Source organism: Lissotriton vulgaris, chromosome 11 (genome assembly GCF_964263255.1).
Source record: "Lissotriton vulgaris chromosome 11, aLisVul1.2, whole genome shotgun sequence".
Taxonomy (NCBI): Eukaryota; Metazoa; Chordata; class Amphibia; order Caudata; family Salamandridae; genus Lissotriton; species Lissotriton vulgaris.
In genome coordinates, this window is record NC_141699.1 from 1028301310 (window position 1) to 1028328647 (window position 27338).

A 27338-nucleotide genomic window follows, 5' to 3' on the forward strand; every position below is an offset into this window, starting at 1 on the left:
TATATATATATATATATATTATATGACACTGACGAAGGCAAGTGCTGAAACGCGTCTGTTTTTTGGATTTGTGCGCAAATAAACCGTATTTGGTTTTAGACTGCTGTGAGTGCTGATTTATTGCCAGTTTTCAGCCTGCGGAGCTTGAAAAAAAAAAATATATATATATATTTTCAAGCTCCGCAGGCTGAAAACTGGCAATAAATCAGCACTCACAGCAGTCTAAAACCAAATACGGTTTATTTGCGCACAAATCCAAAAAACAGACGCGTTTCAGCACTTGCCTTCGTCGGTGTCATATATTATATATATATATATATATATATATATATATATATATATATATATTTTCAAGCTCCGCAGGCTGAAAACTGGCAATAAATCAGCACTCACAGCAGTCTAAAACCAAATACGGTTTATTTGCGCACAAATCCAAAAAACAGACGCGTTTCAGCACTTGCCTTCGTCAGTGTCACATATATATATATATATATATATATATATATATATATATATATATATATATATATATATATATATACTATTATAAAGAGAGAACTTGCACCTTTGAGCCAGGTAAACTTTGGAACCACAGCGCCAATCTACACACCCAATACACCGTTGAAATCGGCAGGGTGTGTAGATGGTCATAGGCTTTACATTTTTTTTAAAATAAACGTTATATAAAAAGTTAAATTTTTACAAAAAGTAGTTCCCCCAAAGTAGCGCCGGCCGTGACGTGCGTCGTCACGTCAGGAGCAGGGGAGGAGCAGCGTCCCAGGAGCGGCGGACATGGTGCGCAGGGGAGGAGCGGTGAAGTGAGGCCAGCGGAGAGGTGGACATGGCGCGGGTAGTCTGCCTAATTTCAAATTGTGAAGCAAGGATGTATCGAGAGACAGGTCCCGTTATTCCACAGATTGGGAGGCATACGGAGGTATGTAACAACCAGGACAAAAAAGTAACTGTGAAGCTCCTAATTATTTTCCATAATGATAAGGTTTAAAATGCTTTTATCCTGGCCTGCGCCACAGACCTACAGTGAAGGCACGCTTTGATATAAAACGTAAAATGTCGCTTCCGATTCACAATGCAAACAGAATAAATTGCAACTTTGCTCCATCAGCGCCATGATGCGCACCAACATGAGTCGTGCCTACGTGGTGTATTACATTGATGCACGTGTGTAAACATCCCTGGCTGCAAACCCGTACTGATTAGAAGGGAGTGGACTAAAACCCAACATGGTGTGTGATGTAGACATCGTTGAATACCCACCCACGTGTGAGTTAACAAAATATCCACGCTGCACCGTCGCCTGCTTTCACTGTGCATCATACTACAAACACATCTTTATGTATGTTGGAACCTTTCATCCTAGGTTCCGGACCCTGCCTCCCCAGACACTTAAACAGACTGTTTATCCCGGCTGCCACAGGATGGGACCCGGCCACGCCCGCTGCGGCCCCACCCACAACATTATCCGGATCATTAGCCGCGCGTCTGTCTTTGAAGTGTCTCGAGATCAGCTTTTATACTCTAAAAAGAGACACTCTTATTCAAGAAGTGATGATGGTTCATACCTCGCTCCCTTTTTCATGTTGAAAGTACGGATCTTTTAGTTTTTATTACTACATCGAGGCATTTGTATTAAAGAGCAAGTAACTGTTTTTTTTTTTTATAGATATAGATAGATAGATAGATAGATAGATGGAAAGATAGCGTTAGATAAATAGATAGATAGATGGAAAGATAGCGTTAGATAAATAGATAGGTAGACAGATGAAATATGGACCGGCGGTGTGAGCAGCAGAGGCAAGGTAAGAATCCGGGGCAGCCAGGGTCCGGGCGGGGGCACGGGCTGCTGGGGAATGTCGGGGCAGGGGGGGGTAAGGGAAGCCAGCATTTCAGGCTTGCGTGCTCTCCCGCCCGCCACAACATTGTCCGGGACACAGACAATGTCGTGGCGGGCGGGGGCCTGGACGGAAGAGCACGCAAACCTGAAATGCAGCACCCAGCCCCCTTCTACCCCAGGCAACGCTGGGGTTAGGCAAACGTAAATGTGTAAGTCAACGCTGACATTTGTTTGCCCTGGAGGGAAAAATAAACACTCTATTGTCATTTAATATTTACAATGCAAGTGTAGCACACATGCGTGAGACCCCATACTGAAGTACTTACAGGATTTTACCCTTTTAAAATAAATGTTAAGAGCTAGCTGCAGCAGAGCAAACCCGATCAAACTGGCAAGATTCAGTCAAACAATCTACGGTGATAGATTGGTCCTTGCTCTGTGCACACTGTTCTAGATCTCATTAAGCCATGCCCTAAGAAATCAACCAGGTTTGGGTGTATCCAAAACAAAAGCTTCGCAGAACAGCAGTATCTTAAACATTCATCGGTCCTCAAACAACTGAGCCCACACACCCAAAATGAGTCCTTGTCCCTGTAGTGCAGTTTATCCTCCGTAGATTACTTGAAAAAAGACCCAATGGCTAGAGAAAGCGTGGGTGTTTGGGGCAAGAGAACTTGGAGTAAGTTGATCATCTATGGCTAGCTAATTGTACAAGCCGAATCAAAACTCTTACAGTCCACTTACAGCACAGCACTTTGGTATAGCTCACCTCGGAGTACAGCAGCAAAGCTTCATTGGCATAACAGGATATTTTTGTGGACCATAGTGTTGAAGTAAGCAAAAGATTTTCATATAAAACATCAGTAATTACCTAAGAAGCCTAATTCCCAAGAACAGTTGTCTGCTCAAACAGGTAAGAAGGCTAAATAGCTGTACCACTACAGAGCTCCTTCCCAAATATCTAGACTCTAGAAAGGGCTGAGGACCAATTCAACTTTTTGGAGAACAAATCCCTTCCAGCATTTGGGTATGATCCTTCATCAAATCTCCTGATGCATGTTTGCAACCCATTTAGTATTCTCCACTTTATTTAAAGAGCTAACCAATGTATGGTATGTACTCTCCACTGGACATGATAACCTCCGGTTCCCTTGGTGGACTACCACGATTCTTATAAGATCTGTCTGCCTGGGAGAGATCTGTGCCTTCAAAGGAACGTGTTGAAGCTCATCTGAAGACACTAAAAGTTTGCTGAGCAGTGCCACGTTTCATGCAGCTGCTTGGCAAACTTTTTTGGTTTTATAAAAACACTCCCAAAGTAGGAGTTTGTTTTTGTGAAACAAAATACTAATGACCCTGACACCCTGGGAGGTTTTCCCAGGGTGTGGTAGTAATTTTTCTGTTCGTGGCAATTTTTTTTTCTTTTTTTTCTTGGAGGTCATAAACCGAAAAAGCAGACGGTCTGATGCATTTACACAGCCAGCCCAAAGTCAGTAAGTTTTCTGCTGACTGAGCCAGCAGACCCACTGCTGGCAAAAAACACGGTCAGCCTCTAATTCTAGAGCAGCAGGGTCAACGGTTTGGACAGGGACTGTTGCCAAAATGACCAACTACAGTCTGTTTAATGTTATGAGTTTATAAAACCAAGATTTAATTTAATTGCTTCTAAAAGTCAGTACCGCTCATAGCTGCTACCATTTACAACAAGGGAAACCAACAATTTTGATGAGTTTTGGAGATCAGCTTTGATTTCCTAGCTGTCCTGGGATAACCTTCCAGAGTGGTGACTGGAAAATACATTTGCACATTTCTTAGCTTTTCAGAATTTTGGTAGACCACATTTGGTATACATCAATTAAAGGGTGTGCAAAGGAATACAAGACTGAAATCTTGGAAATCAATTGTTGAACAAGATTTTGGATGACGCATTGGCTCCAAGTTGCAAAGGATAAATTGGAAGTCTGAGGAGACAGATGTAAAAATATGATCAGCTGCCATGTGCATTAAGAGAGACCAAGCCGTAACATTCTGCTTCAGATGCAGGCATGCAATAGGCTATATGAACATTTCAATATAATAGTGTTCTTTGCAGTAATTTGCATAAACTGTGGGGTCTGACTTTTTGACAGTGGAGCATTTGACCATGAAGCCTAGCCTGGGGTGTGAAACTGAGCTTCTGTAGTAGGGGATCTCTGTGTATAGTCATAATCTAGTGAATAGTCCCGCTCATGTGCGTGGACCCCGGAGCAATCAAATCTCTTACAGTGTCAAAAAATGCAGCAATGCACAGACACTTAAGAGAGAATTTAAAGACATATAATGCAGCCCCTGACAGGCTACACTGTCCAGTACTTCAGCTAGAAATTCCACCAAAAAAATCCACAAAACAGCAAAGCCTGTCCAGATTTTCATTTTCTTCAGTACAAACCCCTCTAGGAGATAGAGAGGAAGACCTGGACAGACAAGCCCCATAGGCTGCCATTATGTGTCTCAGAATAGGGTACTGTGCCTTTAAGAGAACTTTCCAGAACTTCACAGTATCCCAGAATGCCTTGCAGGTCTCTCTTACTTTAGTTCTTTTTTCCGGCTCCTGCAAGCAGGACCCTGGAGCATTGAGCTCTCCCTGTTCAAGGGTTTTTGTTGGTGTTTTGCACTAAAATCGTTTTTTGTGTACTTTATCTGTACCTTAAAGCTTTCTTCTTGGATTGTGGCACCCCTTGGTCGAAATAATGCCTGCATTATTTGATAAATGCCCGGAGTGCTCCAGGAAGAAGGCCAAGACAGATCCCCATGAGGTCTGTATCCTCTGCCTTCCCTCTTCCCACATCCCTGAGGAGTGTGAGATCTGCCAGGGTTTCTCTGGCAGGACCCTGAAAGACAGAAAGAAAATCAGGCTTCAGGGACTAGAAGAAAGGAGACGGAAGACGCAAGGTGGGTCTGGAGGGGCTTCTTCTGCCCATGCTGAGGCCCCTGGGGGGCTCCCCGGGGGCAGGAAGCCCAGCACACGTCCCCATTCTCCGTCTGGGTCGGTGGCACCCTCCAAGACGTCGAGAGGGAAGTCCAAGGCCAGCTCCCCTTCTCCCCAGGGCTCTGGGTCGAGAAAACGTCTACGTCGAGGGACCTACACGGGCCGCCGTCTGACGCGGAGACGGTGTCATCGTCGCTGTCGTCGACGTCGAGCGACCGGCGTCGACAGGACCGGCGTCGACAGGACCAGCGTCGACAGGATCGGCGTCGACGAACGCCGCCGAGGCAATACCGTCGATCGCCTTCAAGACACAAGGCTTCATCGTCGTCGAGGGGATCCTCGTCGTCGAGCCCGCCGTCGACGCAGAAGCACTCGCCGGCGAGACGGAGGCGTGCCCTGTCAAGGCGAAGAAGATCGTCGTCAAGGTCGACGTCGAGACGCCCCAAGGCGACGGCGAGACGGTCGCCGTCAAGACGCAAGCGGTTGCCGTCAAGGCACAGGAGATCGTCGTCGAGATGGTCCGGGTTAACGTCGAGACACGCGAGTCGCTCGACGCCGAAGAGAAAGAGACGGTCGACGCCAAAGGGCCGCTCGATGTCGAGGGACCGGCGGTCGACTCCTGAACACCGGTCAACGGTGCCGGATGCCCGTACTAAGCGCCCTGAGGCTGTGGGGGGCTCCCCTCAGCCCAGGAAGGATGGTGGATCACCGGGATCGGTGCACTCAGAGGTTTATACGCCAAAGAAGTCCGTTCCGCCTCCTCCTCCGTTGCCTAGAGGGCCGCGTCCGAGGATGGCTACACCTCCCCCGTTGCCTCCTCTGCCAGAGAAGCCTCCGCCGGTTCCACCAAGGTCGGCCTCGTTGCCTCACTTTCCGACCCCTCCCAAGAAGACTCCTAAGTCTAAAGAACCGCGTAAGCCCAGGTCGGCTACCCCGGATAGGCCGGTGGACCGGCCGAAGCCAAGGAGGTCGAAGTCGCGCTCCAGACGGAGAGAACGATCGAGGAGCAGGCGCAGGTCCTCCACTCATTCCAGACGACGCCCTAGGAGGCGTAGATCCAGGACGGATACATCTTCCAGGACTCGCTCCTATTCCCCTACTCTGTCCGATTCCCCGGACACTAGGGTGTCTCCTATCGATGACATCAGTACATTCCAGGATGTTCTCCTGAGGGGGGCTGCAAAGTTGGGTATCACGGTGACGGCTCCTACACCTACGACGTCCGTGATATTCGAGACTTTGCACAAGAAGCACCTGTCTCGCCCTCTGTTGCTCTTGGTTCCGGGACTGGTTGAACCGGCACAAGAACTATTTCTTACGCCTGCGGTGGTTAGGGCCGCCCCTTCTAGGCTTTTGAAGAAATACAGGGCACCGGACTCTGACCCTGCCTTCCTGAGGATGGACCCAGTCCCCGACTCAGTGATTGTTACGGCAGCCAGAAAACAACACTCTACCTCCCCGTCCTCCACCGTGCCTCCGGACAAGGAGAGCCGCTGGATTGATTCGGCGGGGGGGAAAGCATGCGGGACTTCCTCCACCATGATGAAGGCTTCCAGCGACTCGGCATTACTGGGACGATATGACCGGGCGCTTTGGGATTCCATGGAACAGTTCGCGGACCTTGTGCCGCGCGACAGGAAGGAGGACTTTATGGAAATCGTCAAGGAGGGGATGCTGGTTTCGAACCAGGCCATCAGTGCCGCGGCGGATATTTCCTTGTTGGCGGCACATGGCTACTGCCACGGTATCAACCAGCGCCGCCATGCATGGCTCAGGCTTACGTCTCTCAAGCCCGAGGTGCAACAGCGGGTGGCCAACCTGCCGTTTTCCGGGGACACGCTCTTCGGAAAACACGCGGATGACGAGATGGCCCGGATGAAGGCCGAGGCGGAAACCCTGACGGCAGTGGGCTTGGAAAAGCCCAAGGACAAGAAGCCATACCGCCAGTTCCAACGGCGGTTCGGTTCGCAAGGGAAAGGAAGAGGACAGTCTTCGGGACAACAACAGCAGCAGTTCCGAAGACCTTTCCAAAAACGTCAGAGGGGTAGAGGTGGACAGCAGCCCTCTACTGCGAACAAGGGCCCGGCCGGGTCTCGACCCTGAGCGGTTACTTCCCCGTCATCCGTTACCCACTCCGGTGGGGGGAAGCGTTCAATTTTTCCTGGCAGAGTGGAGAAAAATTACTCAGGACAAGTGGGTGCTGAATATTGTTTGCAATGGATACAGTCTTCGGTTCATCAGCCCTCCTCCAGCGATCCCTCCGGTCAGCTCGCAGTATCAGCTGCGCGAGCTCCAGGCGGAGGCCGATTTCCTGTTGAGGAAAAGGGCGATAGAAGACGTCCCTCTGTCTCAAAGAGGAAGAGGTCTGTACTCCCGGTTCTTTCTGGTTCGCAAAAAGGACAAGAACGAGTTCAGGCCCATTCTGGACTTGCGGCAGGCAAACAAGTGGATTCGCAGAGAAAAGTTTCGCATGCTGTTGTTGCATCAGATTTATCCTCAGTTGCAACAGGGGGACTGGCTTTGCGCCATAGACCTACAAGATGCGTACTTCCACGTGCCCATCGCGCACAAGCACAGGAAGTTTCTGCGATTTCAAGTCGTCACCAATCATTACCAATACACAGTGCTGCCTTTCGGACTGAAATCTGCACCCAGGACATTCTCGAAGTGCATGGCAGTGGTAGCGGCACACCTAAGGAAAGGCAAGGTGTTTGTCTACCCGTACCTGGATGATTGGTTGATCAAGGCCTCCTCCTTCTCAGAAGCTCAGGCAGATTTCCGGAAGACGTGCGTTCTCTTGAACAAGCTGGGGTTGCACATCAACATGTCCAAGTCTGTCCCGATCCCGGTCCAGTGCATTCAGTACTTGGGAGCCTCTATCAATACGCTGTCAGCAAGCGTGTCTCCTTCAGAGGAGCGACGGAGATCGATCCTTCGGAAGGCTCAGGCTCTTATGACCGCTCCATCTACAACAGTGAGGACGGTGTCTTCTCTACTGGGGTCGATGGCCTCTTGTATCTTCCTCACTCCTCATGCACGGCTACACATGAGACCTCTGCAGGAGTGCTTGGAGGACCAATGGGACCAGAGGAGAGGATCTTGGGACGACAAGATACGACTATCTCTGCATGCTCTTCAGTCTCTGAAGTGGTGGTGTTCAGCGGAGAATCTCCTCAGAGGGGTTCCCTTCCACAAGGACATTCCTACTCAGACGATCGTGACGGATGCTTCTCTCCAGGGCTGGGGAGCGCATTCGGGGGACTTACAGATCCAAGGCACGTGGTCTCAGACGGAGTCCACGTATCACATCAATTTCCTGGAACTCAGAGCTGTTCACTTGGCGCTGAAGGCCTTTCATCCGTCCTTCCGGACCAGCTCTCTGCTTGTACAGACGGACAATACGACCACGATGTATTACCTCAACAAGCAGGGGGGGGTCGAGATCGCGCACCCTGTCTCGGGAGGCTCAGACGATCTGGCACTGGCTTCTGGCAAGAGGATTGACGATAACGGCTACCCACCTGCCAGGTGTGCAGAATGTTCAGGCGGACGCACTGAGCAGGCTGATTCAGGAAAACCACGAGTGGGTCATAAACGACGACGTACTAGGAGAAGTCTTCGCAAGGTGGGGGACTCCAGACGTAGATTTGTTCGCCACCGCCGAAAACAGCAAATGCCGAGACTTCGCCTCCAGGTACTACCAGCAAGGGACGCTGGGGAATGCACTCTGGATCAACTGGTCGAACAGCTTTGTTTACGCTTTTCCGCCCATTCCCCTGATTCCAGCGGTGCTCATCAAGCTGTCCCGGTCCAGGGCACGGATGATCCTGATTGCCCCGGAATGGCCCAGACAGTGGTGGTTCACGGACCTTCTGCACCGGTCCCTCCTTCCGCACCGGTCCCTCCTTCCGCACCGGTCCCTCCTTCCGCACATTCGGTTGCCGTGCAGGCCGGACCTGCTCACGAAGTTCGGGGGGCAGATGGTACACCCCCAACCTCTCGTCCTTGAGTTTGGCGGCATGGCTCCTGAGGTAGTGCAATATGGACATTTGAATCTACCTGAAGATTGTATGGACATACTGAAGGAGTCTAAGAGGCCCTCCACTCGAACGTCCTACGCTTACAAGTGGAAGAGGTTCTGTATCTGGTGTGTGTCCAGGAACTTGGATCCTGCAAGGAAGATGTCATACTTCCCTACCTTCTACATTTGGCGCGATCTGGCCTTAATGTTCACTCTATTAGGGTTCATCTCGCTGCATTGACTGCCTACAGGAAAAGCCCTTCACAGACTTCCTTCTTTCAGATCCCTGTGATCAAAGACTTTTTGGAAGGCTTGAAGAAAGTGTTCCCTCCTGTCAGGCTTCCATCGCCTTCATGGGAATTGAATGTGGTGCTGTCCAGTTTGATGAAGGAGCCTTTTGAACCCATTCATAAGGCTTCGTTGCAGCACCTGTCCTGGAAGGCGGCGTTCCTCGTGGCCATTACATCGGCCCGCAGGGTGAGTGAAATTCAGGTGTTGTGTTGTGTTGTAATGAACCTTATACTGTGTTTCATGCTGGTAAGGTTGTTATGCGGACTCACCCTAAATTTCTTCCCAAGGTTGTTTCTGACTTTCATGTCAATCAAACCATTACTTTACCTACGTTTTTTCAGGATCCTTCATCTCCAGCGGAAAGGTCTTTACATTCCCTGGATGTTAGGAGGGTGTTGAAATTTTACCTGGATAAGACTAAAGGTATTCGTAGGTCAGACCAATTGTTTATCAATTATGGATCGGTCAGGACGGGTCTTGCGACCTCTAAGCAATCCATCTCTAGGTGGATTGTGTCCTGCATACAACTGTGTTACCAGAAAGCTAATAAGACCTTAGGAGGTAAGCCTAAGGCTCATTCCACCAGGGGCAAAGCTGCCACGACAGCCTTGCTCCGTAATGTGCCGATTGCAGAAATTTGCAAGGCCGACACTTGGAAGTCAGTTCATACCTTTTACTAAGCATTACTGCCTGGATGCTGATGCCAGGGCAGATGCTCAGGTGGGACAGGCTTCGCTGCGGAATTTGTTCGCACAATAGTGGTGTTGGTTCTCTTTTCTCCACCGCCGCTTTGGTGTGGGGATGGGCTTGCCATTCTATTCACTAGATTATGACTATACACAGAGATCCCCTACTACAGAAGGAGTAGTTTCTTTTCTGTAACTCCAGTTCTGTAGTAGGGGTATCTCTGTTATAGTCATAAGCGCCCGCCCTCCTCCCCGGTGGAGAGATATTCATGAGAGAAATGCTACAGGTTTGGCGTTTTTACGCCTTCAAAAAGAACTGAAAGTAAGAGAGACCTGCAAGGCATTCTGGGATACTGTGAAGTTCTGGAAAGTTCTCTTAAAGGCACAGTACCCTTTTCTGAGACACATAATGGCAGCCTATGGGGCTTGTCTGTCCAGGTCTTCCTCTCGATCTCCTAGAGGGGTTTGTACTGAAGAAAATAAAAATCTGGACAGGCTTTGCTGTTTTGTGGATTTTTTTTGTGGAATTTCTAGCTGAAGTACTGGACAGTGTAGCCTGTCAGGGGCTGCATTATATGTCTTTAAATTCTCTCTTAAGTGTCTGTGCATTGCTGCATTTTTTGACACTGTAAGAGATTATTTTTGATTGCTCCGGGGTCCACGCACATGAGCGGGACTAGTCCCTAGATTATGACTATAACAGAGATACCCCTACTACAGAACTGGAGTTACAGAAAAGAAACTACTCCTTCTTCTCACCTGATACCACTTTTATTGTGGTAGCGTTGCTTTTAGCTAGTAAGCTCTCTTCCACTCCCATTCAGACAAGAATTCGGGATGGCAGTTAAGTCCTGGTCACTATCATGTTGATTCTAAGCCGGTCTATCAATGCTATGTTTTCCTGTTAAGCGCTCTGATACCCTAATTGGTCAAGTTCGCGCTCTATACAACACAGAAATTAATTAATAAATGTCATACCCGGGACAGTCAACATTGAAGTCGAAATTGAAACCAAGTAACAAAATTGAACTGGGAGTATTGTACAGATCCTTCTTCACAATACCTCTTGGTAAGCTAGCAATTTCTGAAAATTTGAGGGATTCCTGGCTGGTTCTTGCACTCAGGATTAGTCCTTGAACGTAAAGTAAATGCATATGAGCTTCAGTTCCTCTGGAGTGTTCAGGGAATAAAATGAGGATCACCAAACCTAGGCAGCCAAACTGGTTATGCATTTAACCTTCCTCCTATTGAAACCTCAATCTTCTGTGTTTTCCTGGACTTCCACCAAAGCCTCGTTGATGGCTTCGTATCAAACTGAGCAACGGGAGTACCTTTGTCCTCCAGGACTGCTTAAGTACAGCTGTTCAGATTTGCAAGAAGTGAATGGAAGTGATTCTGCTAGTCTGACAAAGGAGGTATCGCAGTATAGGTTAAGTGAAGAATCCATAGTTCTGGAGCAATGGCATTGAGTCTAAGAACTGCTTCCCTTTTAATAATTAGGAAGAGGGAAACAAGTAGTTGGCTCCATTATAGTTTCGGACCTGGAAACCTGCGATTTGTCTACCTGAGAGAGTGGTATTTGAAAGGTGTTACAGAGGGGCAGTTGAGGACAAACTTTAGTGACCAGCAGAGTAGGATTGGAAAGGTGGGCATTGGCTAATGGGCTGGCGCCGAAATGTGGCGCCTGTTGGCCTTTTTAAAAAAATGTATTTATTTAAAGCCCCCTCATCTGGCCCAGAAAGCTTTGATATCTTCTCCTGCCAGGTCACAGGATTATTGTAAGGCAGGCTGACTGGCAGGGAGAGGGACTTGTGTCACTAGGTCTGCTGTCGCAGATTTCAGATTAGCCCCTGTGGGGCTGCACAGACACACAAAAGCAGTGTTCCTTTCCCCATGCTGGGCAGTTAAACGGGGGCAGGGACAGGAAGAGAAAAGCAGCCTCGCTGGAGGGTTCAGGGTCAGGTGATATGGCCATTGTGCCATTTTCACTTCAGCCCCATTGTGCCCCCCCCCCCAATCCCCCCCCCTGAAGGCCGGGCCAGAAGCTTTCTTTGCTTCCTTTCCCCTCTGGCAGGCCATAGCCCTAAGGCTATAGTGGGCTAGGGAGTGGGTGACTGGGAAGCAACCTCCCTGGGACCAGGTGTTGCTATGGCTGTAGGGCCATTCTCGCCTCGCCCTCTTTGGGTTTCACCCAGCCCAAAAGCACTCTTTCCCCTGGCCCATCACATCATATTCGGGCCTTGGTGGACAGGGAGGGAGAGCGTATGCAGGGGCATTGCTGGAGGCCAGCTGTTGTCACCTGAGCCTCGGTGTCTCTGGGAGGAGTAAAAAGGGGAGGGGGGAGGATGTAGGGGACGCCAGTGTGTTTGCTTAGGTCTAGCTGAAGACTATCTTGACCAGAACTGCCAACTTGGGAACTATGTCGGAATCCTGGCATTAGCTCAACATCCTGTGATTCTGGACAAATCACTTGATATCCTGAGGCTGAAAAATGTAAAACAAATTTGATCTCCTGTAACCCAACTGGTGCTTATGTGAATAGATCCAATGCCCTTGCGACCAGTTCACACTATGAAACTACAAAAAGCATTAAAAAAAATAACTGCCCATAGTTCGTTTCAAAATTCTGCAAGAGCATGATAATTAAAGACTACATTTTATATATTATAAGAAGCTTATTCCTTTTTAACATGGCTATTCTGCCTTAGTTAATTTGACAATCAGTCATGGATCATTAATCATTAAGGCATCTTAAGAAATCAATATAAAGTGCATTTGCCTTACGTTTATTGAAAATACATACTGATTGGGGGGGGGGGGGGGGAGAGACTGGTTTTGGGTGATTTTTGTTATTTTCATACAGGCCAGGATAGTAAAATACTCATAAGATCAGGTATTGTGGCCCTTGGACCAGTAGATTTCACCTTGCCCGACTGGGCAAAACCCAATGCTTCTAGTTTTTACCCACGTTACTGGCTCTGTGCTATAAAATGTTAAAATTGCCAAACGTTTCTATAATGACTACTCAATTGGTGTTTCATGAAAGGGCAAAATCCAGAAATGTGGACTTTTTTTTCCTAGCAGTGCTTGGGCCTAATTGTGATCCCAATCCAACCCTGGTGAGCAGGACCTTAGACAAATAAAAACAAATGGAAGCTGGTGAAGGGTGGAAACCCAAATGATGCTGATTAGAAGGCAGTAGGCCAATACAGGTGGACGCTGACCTCATGAGAGGGAACGAATGACTGATCTAGAACAATCTGAAAAGAGATGCAACAAAGAGTGAGTCAGGCAGCCTCTCCACCCGAAGAAGTATCACAAGACGGGAACAAATAGAAGCAGAGGATGAAATAAGGGTGGGTTTGTTCAGAAGTGTGAACTTCCGTGGTATACAAGGAACGCCTCATAACAAACCAAACTTTTAGAATGTTGACATTGGTTTTATATCGTGATTGTGTGAGGTATAACTACCACAGCAAAATAAAGCCGTACTCTAAAGATAAGGATGTAAACTTCGTATTTTATGTTTGCAAGACTGTAGTGGGACTGGTAAGATTGGATTTACCACTCAGAAGACCCCCTACTGAATTATCCTCACTCCTCTAGGAAGGTAAGGACATGAGTCACTGGCTGCTCTTTTCTAGAAAGCTAAATAAAACTAGCATTTGCAATGCAATAGGTCTCGCATTAGGAAAGTTTGAGCTATTGGTATTGTAAATGACACATTTTTTATTTATGTGTTTTTGAAAATAGCGAAATTAATAGCGTTTTCATTTACAATGCCAATAGTTTTAACTTTCGCAAATGTGACACCTATAGCATTTGTAATGCAATATGTGTTGTATTTACGTGACTTAGATGTGTTGATATTACAAATAACAATGGCTTTTAATTTTTTTAAAATTATTAATACTTAAATAAAATGTATTGTAATTTATAATGGCAATAGCTTAAACTTTTGTAAATAACTTTTGTGAAGATTATGTTCAGTTTATTTTATTGTGATGAAAATCCAATAACCGAAGTGAAATATTACCATATTTTTGTGACATTTGTAATAAAGCTTGAAACACTGAACATATTTGAACCAGTTGTTGTTGAATGGTTGCACAGACTGATGCTGTGGTGGCGCTGAGTGATGCTGTGGTGGCGCTGAGTGATGCTGAGTGATGCTGTGCAGCGACGAGTGATGCTGTTGCGTTCAGTGATGCTGTGGTGACCCTGAGTGATGCTGTGGTGGTGCTGAGTGATGCTGTGGTGATGCGATAGATAGAGGGAGGGCGATGGAGTGGAGGGGCTCGGACTTTACAACATACCACAACAAGGCGGAGGGCGAGAAGGGTGCAGGGCGGAGGGCGAGAAGGGTGCAGGGCGGAGGGCGAGAAGGGTGCAGGGCGGAGGGCCGAGAAGGATGCAGGGCGGAGGGCCGAGAAGGGTGCAGGGCGGAGGCCGAGAAGGGTGCAGGGCGGAGGCCGAGAAGGGTGCAGGGCGGAGGGGAGAAGGGTGCAAGGGGGAGGGGGAAAATGGGAATGTAATAGGAGGCAAATATTTGGTTCAGTATTTAAAGATGTGGCTTAATGGCTAGAGCAGGCCACTTACAAGCTGGGGAATGAGGTTTGAGTCTTGTGGGAGGCTGAAGCACCCTGTAATTTTGGGGCAAATCCTTTAAACTCCCCGCTATATAAAACTGCAACAACAGCAAAAGTCCACTCTGAACATGTGTTTGGGTGAGACACTGCTCTACTGAGATCCTAACATAAGAGGGCGCTGTCACTTCGAGGCTGCGTCTTCACTGTGCCTTACAGCATGGGTCTGTGTCACATGTCCAGATAAATGCCATCAGCCGTGACTTGGCCCTTCAGAGTCCACAGTATCATATATACCGGGACATGCTCCTGGCTGCTGCCGTCTGTACCCATTTTTCCAAGTAGGTGAGATACGCAGTGGCGTTATCGGAGCCCAAGATGCGACTCTAGGTGGGCACAGCGGCGCTGCTTGACCGACTGCTGATATCCGGGCAGGCTCCAGCAGCGCGCCTGGCACATCAGCGTACTGGTTAAAGTCACTGTTTGCAGTGGCTCGGATTAGTTTTGATTAGCTAAAACATCCATCCAAAAGACAAATATACGTTTTCCTGAGATGACTCCTTGTAGAGAAAGTGAGGAGGCGAGAGAAAGAGAAATTATAGAGAATAAAGCATAAGAAAATGAAGACGTGCAATAGGAGGAAAAGTTAGAGGTTGTTACGAAAGACAGGTAGAACGATGCAGGAATGAAGGAAGAATGTTAGGAAAGGGGGGGAAAAAGTGTAAAAGAAAATGAGTTATTGGGAAGAAAGAGCCCGAAAACTGAAACTGAAGGTAGGAAATAAAGAAAGCAATGAACAGATCAAGATCTAAAGAAGCTGGGAGAGTTGGAAGAAAAGAGTAAAACTGAAAGTGGTGCAGTAAAGTAAGAAGGGAAGGAAAAACAATTAAAGAAAAATAAAGACAAGAAGGAGGAAATGAAGGGAGGGAAAAGAATAGTGTGAATAAAACGACAGTGGAAGCAGACAGATAAAAAAACAAGTGTGTCAAAATGACCAGAGCTGTAGAGGAAGAAGCTAGAGAACCATGTTAGAGTCACGGAGTTGGCTCACCGACCTGTGATTGTGGGCAAATTAGTTAATATCCCCGCACCTTTCAATAGGCAATGTGTTTGTGTGACTTTTAGACACACAGAGATATTCCATCATATGCAGTCTCAAAAGGCTTTTCCTGTAAAAACTAACTTAAATAGCACGAGAGCTGTACCCCTTTGTAACCCATCAGGGAACGGGCAGTCGGGTACTGAAACAGACCGGTATTAAGAACGAAAGTGCTAATAGTGCAGTAGGAGCAGTGTCACAATGGCCTAGGAATGGTTACATGTTGAGGGAAACGTCTGGTTTGGAGGTATTTTCCTTGCTTGCACAAGGGTTAATAACATTAAAGTTTGCCATCATTACAAACCGTGCACTTTACGGGCGCCTGAAGCCATCTCATTGTTAACAAGTTCTACACAATGCATCCCCCCACACTATGTTTGCGGATGGGGGGCACATCCCAAAAACTAATTGCTCTGTTCCATTATTACATCAGCACAGAAAAGTGGGAAAGCGGAGATGGCTTTGTGGCAAGTGAACAGGTCTGGGCATTTTGTTCAGACTTGGTAATATTGAAACAGATACATATAAAACCACACAAACTCAAAATATAAAAGCAAGCAGAATGCAGACCGCGAACGCACAACAATTTAAGAAAAGCTGTCACAGACAAAAATATGTAGCAACATGCTGCTTTTGTATGTAGGATATAGAGCTTACCTCCCCACGCAATAATATTTTCCTTGCTTGCATGAGGGTTTATGACCTTAAACTCTGCCAGCGTTGCAGACAGTGCACTTTACGGACACCTGAAGCCATCTCATTGTTTACAAGTATCACCCAATGCATCCACCCCACACTGTTTCCAGAAAGAATTGCTCCGTTCCATTATTACATCAGTGCAGTGGGCATGCGGGGATGCGTTTGTGGCAAGTGAACAGGTCTGGGCATTTTGTTCACAGACTTGGTAATATTGAAACTCATACATATAACTCCAAACAAACGTAAAATAAAACTCTACCATGGCTACACAAACGCAAAAAAAAACGCTGCGATGTGGGAAAGCAAAAGCAGCGAGTATGAGCCTCAAAATCAAACGCTGCAAAGTCAACAAGAAGTTTGGGAAAGGCTCTCCCAAAAAATGAACTTTTGCGATGTGTTCCAAGAAAGCCAGATAAATATGGGAGGTAGATCTTTCTGCTACCTGGTGGCGAAGAGCTGGAATGCCCTACCTCTGGACCTCCGCCTGGAGTCATCTGAATCCAGCTTCAGGAAGAAGCTAAAAACATACCTATATACACTGTAATCGAGCAGACTCTGCGATCCAGTAGTCATGAGTTCTTCTGTTTTAGCGCGGGGACACGCCACCTGAGCGTAACCAGGCGCTTTATAAAACTCCCTTATTATACAAGCAAGCAGATTGCAGACAGCGAACGCACGACAATTTAATGAAAGCTGGTACAGACAAAAATATGTAACAACGTGCTGCTTTTGTATCTAACATTTAGAGCTTACCTCCCACGCCAAAAAGAAAGTAGGAAACAAAGCGCTGCATGGCAATCCTATTCAACAAGCGTTTGCGTGCAGCATTGTATAACAGGCCACGGGTAAAGGCTACAGTCTTAGTTTATCAGGCTCATTAAAGAGCAGCCTCCCCTGGTGCGGGACTTCTGCTGGAAGCCCGCGCCCACAAAGTGACTGGACGAGAAGGGCAGAAGGCGGAAGTCCCGCCCTAGGGGAGGCTGTGAAACTCTGTAGGCATGTTACCCCGCACGTAGGAGGAGCAGAGGCCACCAATGCAAGTCAGGGAAGACCCGTGTGACGGAGCCTGTAGCCTGGTGAGTGGGGCGGGTGGGGCTTAGTTGTAGGGGGGGTGCGTGCGTGTTTCTGCAGTGTGTGTGTCATTGCATGCGTGTCATCGCATGCGTGCGTCTGCGCATGAGTGAGTGTGGCTGTGTGTGCACGCGCGATTGAGAGAGGCGAGAGGCTGACTTACTGTAAATGTGAGACAGGAGATGTGCACGGTGCTGGGCTAGGCGTACGCGCCCACAAGGTGAAAAGCGCTGAGGACTTGCGCGTGCACATCCCCTGTCTCACATTCCCATGAAGTGGACAACAAAAGATGCTTCGCTAGACGCAGCTGCGCTGCTGCACCAGCTGGACCTAAAATAGAATGCAATGAAAGAAAATCATGTTGACAACCGGAAATATCTAAATAAAAAAAACTGTCAACATGGAATTCTGAAACAGCTCCGTTTAGGATTGAGAGTAGAGCTAAATGGCAGAGCAACAGGTGAAATGGGCTTGTCTGAGCAACTTTGTTTATTTGGATCGCAGTTAATTGTCGGAGCAAGATGCAGAGGGAACAACTGTTAATAAGAGCATGCTTGGCACTGTGCTATAAAAAGACTTGGCAGGGAAAACTGAGGATACATTGTGAAATAGAATCAAGGCAGTTATGAAAAGGAAGCCTAGATCGAATTGGTTTATTGTAAGTTTGTCAGCCCAGAATCAATTTGTGAATAGTGCGCGATAGAAGAGTACCTATTCATTTATTTTCATTTCTATTTATACATAGCGAAATGTAGCACTTGTCTCAAGATTAGCAGAAATATAATGACGCTGCCAACAATTAACAATTTCGTTTCAAAGATCCCATTTTCTAGGTTCACCTTTTTGCATCTGAATAATTCATACTGATTTGCAAAGGAACAACGTAAGCTTTTCTGGTTATGGAAGATTGCAGACCGTTCTAGCAGAAAAGCCAGAATTAAAAAGGATCAAAATATCCTAGTGCCTAGTTTTAACGAACTATGCAAATAAAATAAACTTATAACTAGTGCCTAGTTGGTGGAGTGGAAAAGATCAGAATACAGTCTTAATGTAGGTGTATCGTAGTTCATATTGCAAATTTCTTTTAAAACATTCAGGCACTTTAGCCACTTTCTTTCGAATCTAGACATATGTCCTTCAGTCTCATGTCTTTCAATGGTTGAAAAATGTTTCACAATACCTTTCTTGCAACTATTTTTCTCACTCCCATCAAAAGCACACCTTCTCTTGATTTTTCTGCTTCAACATAGTTTCCTTCACACTGGTCAAGCATTCGAGACCTATTGTAACTTCTTATGTTGGGTTAAAGCCATCCTCCCAGCTTTAAATTTGTTTGTTGCAGTGTCCTTCAAAAATCCGTTCTTGCCAGTGGTCAGTCCTGCCTCTTTGTCACTCCTTTCTCTCCTTTTCCTCCCATGCATCAAGGACTAAGTACTGTCTCATCACATCATTTGCCTGTGTGTAGTTCCTGCACCATAGCTAATTACATTTAAATACAGTTTTCCTCCCTTCCCCCTTAATTACACAGTTGTACTGGGGGTACATCTTGTGCCATGCCTCCCGCTTCATTGTTTATATTTAGGTTTTTAGCAATTTTTAATGTCGATCGTCATTTGGGCTATTTCTTGTAGGGTGTCAGTTTGGTTTTGGGCTTTTTTTAAAGGAGAATTGGGTTTGTTAGTTTGGCAATTGCAACACCTATATTCTCATCAACAAAAGGCCTGATTAGGTACAGTAATACTAGATTCGGTAATTGCATTACCAAAACTAACACTAATTTGCAGGAATGCAAGTATTGTCAAACTGGGAATAGCATATGCACGATTTTCTACATTTCGAATGGCAGAGTTAGCGTCCTCTTTTAGCATGTTCTGGCTGTGGGATTGAGTCAAAGCACAAAAGTCTCGCTGTGCAGTAATGGCTTACCTCCTGGTGACTGCTCAATCTACGTTTTATGGAAGGTATCGGTGTGAATATTACACATTTTACTTTCATATTAATAAGTATTTTATCTGGAATTGTTTTGAACATTCAGCTGCACATGGCGAGACTGGTCCATGTCTGTGCATGGACAGATATACATTGTTTATTATTAAATGAGGCTTGAAACACATCATGCTCCAAGCCTTTCTTTCAGCCCTACGACTGCCCTCCTCGAAGCCATGTGCTGTCCCTGTGTGTTTTTTCCCCTTCCTGTTTCCGAGTGAGGACAGGCAATCTTCTGCTGTCCCCCTCTCTCCCTCATTCCGCCATAGACATAATGCTATTGGAACGCTTATCTGAAAGCAACACCTAGTGATAGATTCCTTACCTTAGAATTACCCCTAGGCGTAAGACTGGATCCGGAAAGTTTTCGTCCTCAGTACTCCTGTGCGTCGGTAGGCTTTGTCGTGCGGATCCGCATGCTTCGTTGGTGCCGGGATGATGTCCCTGGAGCTACTTGGACGCGCTGACGTCGGTTTTCTTTTTCTGAGCCAGCAAGCGCAGATCCGGGAAGAGCTAGTACCCCCAGTCACTTTGCCTTTTGATCGGCAACTCCTGGTGGTGTAGCGATGCCTGGCTTCAAGAACTGTGTCGACTGTCACCGCATGATGTCGGTGACGGACCCACACCGCACGTGTCTCTACTGCCTGAGGCGCGACCGCAACACCAAGTCGTGCCCTGACTGCCGGGTCATGGCACGAAGACTTTGCGGGAGTGGTCCCGAAATTTGCTGGAAGTCAGTCGGCTCTGTGCCACTCACGGTCCTGGTCTGGCGGGAGGTCAGGGGACCGGTTGGGTAGCAGTCACCGTCATTCTTCTGGATCGAAGTCTTGGCACTCTGGGTCAGGTAAGTCGAAGCATTCCAAAAAGTAGTAGTCACTCTTCGACTTCCCTTCAAGCGACACAGCTTAGGGTGATGCCACCCCCGCGGCTCCGGCGGAGCCTGTGACGTTGCCGCCTGTCTACCCACCTTTTCTGGGTTTGTCTGCGACGCCTGCTCAGGTGCAAGAGTTTCTTGCTGCCATGGCCCGACTCTTTGGGCCGTATGGCCCACCGGCGCGCCTATGGGCCCTACGGGCCTGACTGGGGTCCTGTCCTTCCATCACTGGCAGCTCTGGCGGCTCCGGCCCTTGCCCTGGCCCTCTGGGATCGGACCCCGGTCGACCTAATTAAACCTCCACCGGTGCCGTCCTCCCCAGCACCACCACCACCACCAACGTCACCCACCCCTCGAGATGTCGTCCCCAGGTTCAGCCCCGACCAGGACATGGTGCTGGATCGGCGCCTTCCGACGCCGATGGGGCCGTTTTTGCCCTATGTCCCTCCTCCTTATTTTCAGCCTATTTCACAGACTTCGGAGGAAGGGGAGGACTGGGAGGGGTCTGAGGACCCTCTAGCACAGGAGTGTGCTTATGACCCAGACTGGTTAGAGTATTTGGGGGAAGCCAGTGGTCTCGACACCTCACCGGACCTTGGCATGCTGTCTCCTACGGAGGAGGGAGCAAGTTACGCAGTGGTGTTGCGTAGGGCGGCCAAGGCCCTCCACCTCGTACTTCCTACAGTGGCATTCAGGACTAACCTCCTGACAGAAGTGCTCCAGTCGGCGGCAACCTCTTCGGAGCCCTTGCTGCCCTTTAATGAAGCACTGTCTGGCGTTCTTTTGGGCACCTAGTCCAGGCCTAACATAGGGGCTCCTGTGGACAGGAACGTGGCCTATCGCCCGGCTCCAGGCAACCCCCTCTTCCCCTCCCAACACCCCACACCTGAGAGCTTGGTTGTCCAGGCCTCTACTTCCCAGAGCTTGTTCCCTTCTGCCCCTCCGGATAGGGAATCCTAGAAGCTGTTTTCATCTGCCAGCTTAGGGCTGCGGGTGGTGAACACCGCATGCCTCTTGGGCCGTTATTCCCGCTCTTTGTGGGACACGGTTGCACATGTGCTGCCTAACTGCCCAGAGGAGGCCCAGGCAGTCCTCTCCCAGGCTACTGCTGTTGGGAGAGACAGCTAAGTTCACCATACGTTGTGGACTGGACACCACCGACTCCCTGGGCAGATCTATTTCCACGACGGTGGCGCTTAGGTGCCACGCCTGGCTGAGAACAACTAGCTTCTCAGGGTATGTCCAGAACACTCTGCTGGACATGCCCTTTGATGGAATTCGCCTCTTTGGCAGTAAAGCAGACAGTGCGTTTGAGCGCTTTAAGGACTCCCGGGCAATGGCCAAGTCCTTGGGCCTGTCGGCCACTCTGCCTCCTCTGCCTTATGCTTTCCTCTCCTTTCGTGGCCACGGAAGGGGTGCCCCACTGCGTTTGCAGGGCCACATGCTCCCCTTTGGCATAACCAGAACCCCTCGGGTGTTCACGAAGGTTCACAAAGGTGATGGCGGTGGTCGCAGCTCATCTGCGCAGATCTGGGGTTTCAGTCTTGCCCTATCTCGACAACTGGTTGTTGAACGTGGGTCTCTATACCTTCAGACTACGGCCGACTCCCTGCATTTGCTGGGGTTTTCCATCAATGTGCCGAATTCGCACCGGGTTCCCTCACAGAAGCTCTTCTTCATCGGAGCGGTTCACAACTTTGCGCAGTTTCGGGTTTATCCTTCCAAAGAGCGAGTCTGGGATATTCAGGCTATGATTCCTATCTTTCAGCCTCTATCTCGGGTTTCGGTCAGGATGACCCTCCGGCTACTAGGCTTGATGGCTTCCTGCATCCTATTAGTGGATCATGCCAGATGGCAAATGCGGGCTCGGCAGTGGGGTCTGAAGTTCCAATGGGCACTGAAGTTGCAGTGGGCACAGCATCGGGGCAACCTGTCGGATCACGTCCAGATCTTGGAGGGCACTGCACAAAAATAGAAGGTGGCTCACTGATAGGGATTGGGTCAATGGCAGATCCCTCTCTTCCCCAACCGGAGCACACAGTGGTGACGGACTTGTCCCTTCTGGGATGGGGCGGCCACATGGGAGAGGTGGAGCTCAGAGGCCTCTGGTCTCCAGCGGAGACCTGGCTCCATATCAACCTTCTGGAGCTTTGGGTGAACCAACTTTCACTGAAGGCATTCCTTCCCTCTGTCATGGGAGGATAATGTAGGTGTTCACAGACAACACCGCCATGTGGTACTCCAATGGGCGGGGTGGGGCCGTGGACACCATGTCAGGAGGCTCTGGACATGGCCGGAACATCAAGGCATGTCCTTGGTGGTTCTACACCTGGCAGGTTCTCTGAACGCCAGGGCAGACTAACTCAGCCGTCAGTGCAAGATGGATCACGAATGGCGTCTGCACTCTAACGTGGGGCAAGGTCTCTTTCAGCTGTGGGGAGAGCCTTGGTTTGATCTATTCGCCACTGAAGAGAACGCACAAAGTCCTCAGTTCTGCGCCTTGGAATTTCCAAGGCGGCACTTGCTAGGTGACACTTTTTGTCGCGAGTGGAGTTGCGGTCTACTATACGCCTTTCTGCCTATACCACTTCTACCCACAGTGCTGAAGAAGATCAAGCGCGACCGGGCCCAAGTTATTCTTGTGGCTCCGGACTGGGCTCGAAGAGTATAGTATCCTGTGCTACTCAGCATGGCGATCGATCCCCCGCTCCACCTGCCTCTTCAGGAGGATCTTCTGTTCCAGCAGCAGGGGAGGGTTCTCCACCCCAACCTGTCCAGCCTCCACCTTCTTGTGTGGAGAGTGAGCGGCGGCAGTTGACTTCTTTCGACCTGCCTCCCGAAGTCTGTGATGTTATCTTGGCAGCCAGGCGTCCCTCCACTTAAACTCTACACGCCTGCAGGTGGTACAAATTTGTGGCAGGGTGCACAGCAAAGGTTGTGAATCCCCTTTCCGCCCCTCTTTCAGAGGTCCTTCTATTGCTTCTATCTTTGGCCCAGTAGGGATCTGCTCTGGGCACTATCAAGAGCTATCTCTCAGCCATTTCAGCCTTGATACGGCTTCCAGATCAGCCTTCCCTTTTCAAGTCCCCTGTTGTAAATAGATTCTTGAAAGGCATTACACACATGTTCCCTCCTGTCCCTTTCGTCATGCCTCAGTGGGACTTGAACCTAGTTCTGACTTATCTGATGTGTGCTCCCTTTGAGCCACTTCACAACTGTTCTCTTTGTCTTCTCACTCTAAAGACTGCTTTCCTTGTTGCCATCACCTCTGCCTGAAGAGTGAGTGAGCTCCAGGCTCTTTCTTCACACCTCCTTTCCTCTGTCCATCCGGACAAAGTTGTTCTACGGACTCGTCCATCTTTTCTTCCAAAGGTTGTTACTGCCTTTCACATCGGGCAGACCATAACTTTGCCCACCTTCTGCCCTAGTTTCATGGCACCAGTGGTCAGTTACTTGCATGTCTGTGCTCCTGGCGTGGAAAGTCGTGTACAGAAATGACAGCGCGCGTGGGCGTGTCTTAGTAGCTCCAGCGACGTCAACCCTGCTCCAGCGACGTCAACCCTGCGCCAACGACTCACGCAGAGCCACACGACACCTACCGACGCGCAGGGGTACTGCTGATGAAGACTTTCCGGATCCAGTCTGACGCCTGGGGGTAATTCTAAGGTAAGGAATCTAGCACTATTATTGTTTCTTACAGATATGTTGTTACCCAAGGTAAGTAACTTGTGCTATACAAGCACCAGGTACATTACAAGAATAAGTTAATTTTTTTCTTCATATCTGGGGATATTCAGTGTTTCTCCCAGAATCACATGATGTTCGCAACGTTTTTTGCATGTCACCCTCGGGCCCTTCACATCCATTTCAGTTGTGTTGCCAAACAAAGATCTCCGGCATCCATCTACCTTGGAGGAAAACTTTGCACATTGCTACATAGGAAAGCTTCCATCAACACACGGTTGAAATCACACATATATGTGTTGGCTCACACATGGACAAAGTAACAATGCTGTAATGTCACACCAGCAGAAGCTGCACGCCATACGGACACCAGCTAACATCACATACTTTGATGTTTAAAATACTGGGCAGGGTCTGAAGCCCCCATTAATGCCCAGCTGGTCCTGGGAGAAAGCTGAAAGCAGGTCATTCGGAGGTCACCTACTTTTTCCATACAAACCACTATGAAGTATCCCTATGCCTGCATGTGCGACATCTAGGGTGATTTTATATGGGGAGTCCCTTAATGTTTTGTTACACCACTGTCTCTCAGACTGCCCGACAGTGTGAGGAGGGTGGAGGGCTGGTGCAAATGGTTTGTAGGCTCTGCATCACAATTTAAGTAAACAATGGGGGGAAGGGGGTGGGGGCAGGGGGGGATACATAAGAGCGAGAAGGGCACGTATTTACAGATTACATTTACAATTTCTCACGACAAGACCACATGTTTACAGGTTACATTTACAATTACTCAAGACAAGGTCCCACGGTTCTTAGTGGGGTGACTAGGTAATCTGAAGGGAGGCAGTAGACCGCCATAGATCAGGGCCATAGTGGTGGTTGAGGCAAAAATTAAACGAGAAATGTACCCATAAGGCATCCTTTTTGAAGCGAGCCAGAGGTGATTCTTCTGATGACAGGTGGGAGAGTTCCATATTCTTGGAGCAGCCCCAGAGAAGGTCTGATTGTAAGTTTTTTTTCACCGAAAGCGTGCAGGTTGGAGCAAGAGGTCTCTGGCAGACCAGGAGTTTCGGATTCTTCCGGAAATCACATGTTTCTGTGCAAGATATGCAGGGGAGTTCGAATATAAAGCCTTGTGCGTGATGCATGCTATTTTGAGCTGTATTCTTGCCGCAAGGGGTTGCCAGTTCAGAGCTTTCAGGTGTGGGGAAATATGGTTGAATTTCCCTGTGCCGGTAAGTAGTCTGGCAGCCGCATTGAGGCAGGCTTTTAAAGGTGCCAGGGAGGTCTTGGGTAAACCAGAGAGGGTCGAACAGCCGTATTCCAGTCCAGAGATGACAAGTGCTTGGACTGCCATTTTTAGGTCGGGAGCATCGAGGAAGGGTTTCAATTACCTAAGGTAGCTCAGGTGGTATCTGGCTGATTTGGGTATCGAATTGATGTGGTCCTGCATGTTCAAGTTGCTGTCAAGGGTAATTCCCAGGAATTTGGCCGAATCCACGATGGTCGGTGGGCAATTTAGACTGCAATAGCTTTAATCCATGATTGAATCTAAGGGTTGGTATTGGGAGGGGAGATAAGGAGAAATTCTGTTTTCTTTGCGTTGAGCTGGAGTTGATTGGATGTGAGCCATTGAACAGTGAGTTTCAGAGCTTTGTTCAGGGAGAGAATCTCTTCAAGAGATGAGGTTTTGATGTATATCGGAGTGTCCTCAGCGTACATATTGTAAGACATTAGCAGTGCGTAGTACTTCGGTAAGCGGTTCTAGGTAAAGGTTGAAGAGGGTGGGGGATGGGGTTAATCCTTGAGGGACTCTGACAGGGGATGGTGCTGATAGGTTGCCGTTGATTAGGAATCTCTGATCGGTTTTGGAGGAAGGACCTAAACCATTCTAGAACAGTGCCCTCCAATCCCATCCTGAGTTTGAGGCGTTCGAGTAGATTTTCATGGGTGTCCATGTCGAAGGCAGAGGATAGGTCCAGGAGGATTAGGAGACAGGTTTTGCCTTGGTCAAGGGCTTGGAGGGCATCAACTATGTGGAGCATGGTGGTTTCAGTGCGGTGCCCAGGTCGAAATCCGGATTGGAAGTCATAGAGTAGTTGGAAGTTATTGATGTGTTGACTTAGCTGCTGTTGCACACACTTCTCCAGAACTTTGGCTAAGAGGGAGATGTTGGATATGGGTCTGAAGTTGTCAGGGGAGGCGCTGGCTTTTAGAGAGTTGAGCACCATTCCCTGCCGGACAGAGGCGTTAATTATTGCAGTCCAGCTAGGAATAATGGATTGGGCGACGGCAGCAACGCAGTTTTATGGGAGCTGGTCATTAAAATGGTTATTCAGGTTTAGGGTAGATAGGATTTTAGAGACTGAGTCTTTGTCACAGACTTTGAAGTAAGTCCAGTGAGCATGATTTTTGGGTGGAGCCTGTGGGGCCGTCGCGGTAGGACGAGGTGGGTCAGGAAGGGGTTGCGGGTATGTGATGGAGATGAGTTTGTTTCCAAGGGTTGAGATTTTGTCAGCGAAGAAAGAGGAGAATTCCTCTGAGGATATAAGAGACTTGGGGGTTTCTTTCGATGTTTTGACCAGTTTAATTAGATTTGTGTTTGACCAGTTCGAAGAGCTTGTGGGGTCTGTTCTTGACCTTCTCTAGTTCAGTTCTGAAGAATTCTTTTTTTAGAATGGAGTATGTTCCTGTTGTAGACATTTCTGGCCTGGCGGAGGAGTTTTAGCTGAGCGGCAGAGGGGTGCTGCCTCCAGGTTCTTTCAGCTTGCCGGAGGGCTCTCCTTTCATTGTTGAAGGATCCCATGAACCAGGGGGTTTCTGTCTTTTGATTTGGGTTCTTTTCAGTTGTAGATGGGCTAGATCATCCAGAATGTTCAGTATACTCGCAGAGTAGTGATCGTTAAGGCCACTGACTGTTGTGATATGGGAGGGGGGGGGGAGTTTGGATTTTCAGCAAGTCTAGAGTTCCCTGTGGTCCAGGTTCATTTTTTTTTTTTTGAAAACCTTTATTCAAAAAATAAGGAGATACATGCGCAGGCCCACAACCATCATGGCCGGCCGCAAAGACAATCAATGAATACAGGAGAAACTGAAGCCAAGCAGTAAACAGGATATGTCAAAGTGTACCAAATGTGGCTGTGGGGCTCGCAAACAGGATGTGAGGTCTTCATTTTAAAATTTTTAGAGAAAGAGTAGGGGCTGCAACAACAAGGACATCACACCTCACAGAATAAGAGCACAAAGGAGACAGTTGGGAATTACCCCAATTACATTCGGAGGCTATAACTAAAGCGACTATGCAATCCAGGCAGCCACGGCGATAATACTGGACAATAAACCACATTACGATAATCCACATTTCTAGAAATCACCCCAGAAAGCCTACCCCTCAAGAACAGAAAAACAGAGGCTTGTCGAGAAGCCGAAAAAGAAAAAGGAAAGGTGCAAGACCAAGAGACAGCCAACCCTACGGAAGAGGAAAGAACCCTCCCAAAGCCGGAAAAGAGCGATCGGGACCA

General features: G+C 48.3%; 1 protein-coding gene across 1 annotated transcript in view; it reads right to left on the minus strand.

Moving 5' to 3' along the window:
- The window catches only part of LOC147683962 (guanine nucleotide exchange factor DBS-like), a 1615891-nt gene that overhangs the window by 738617 nt on the left and 849936 nt on the right, over positions 1-27338 (minus strand). The gene's annotated exons all lie outside the window — the stretch shown is intronic.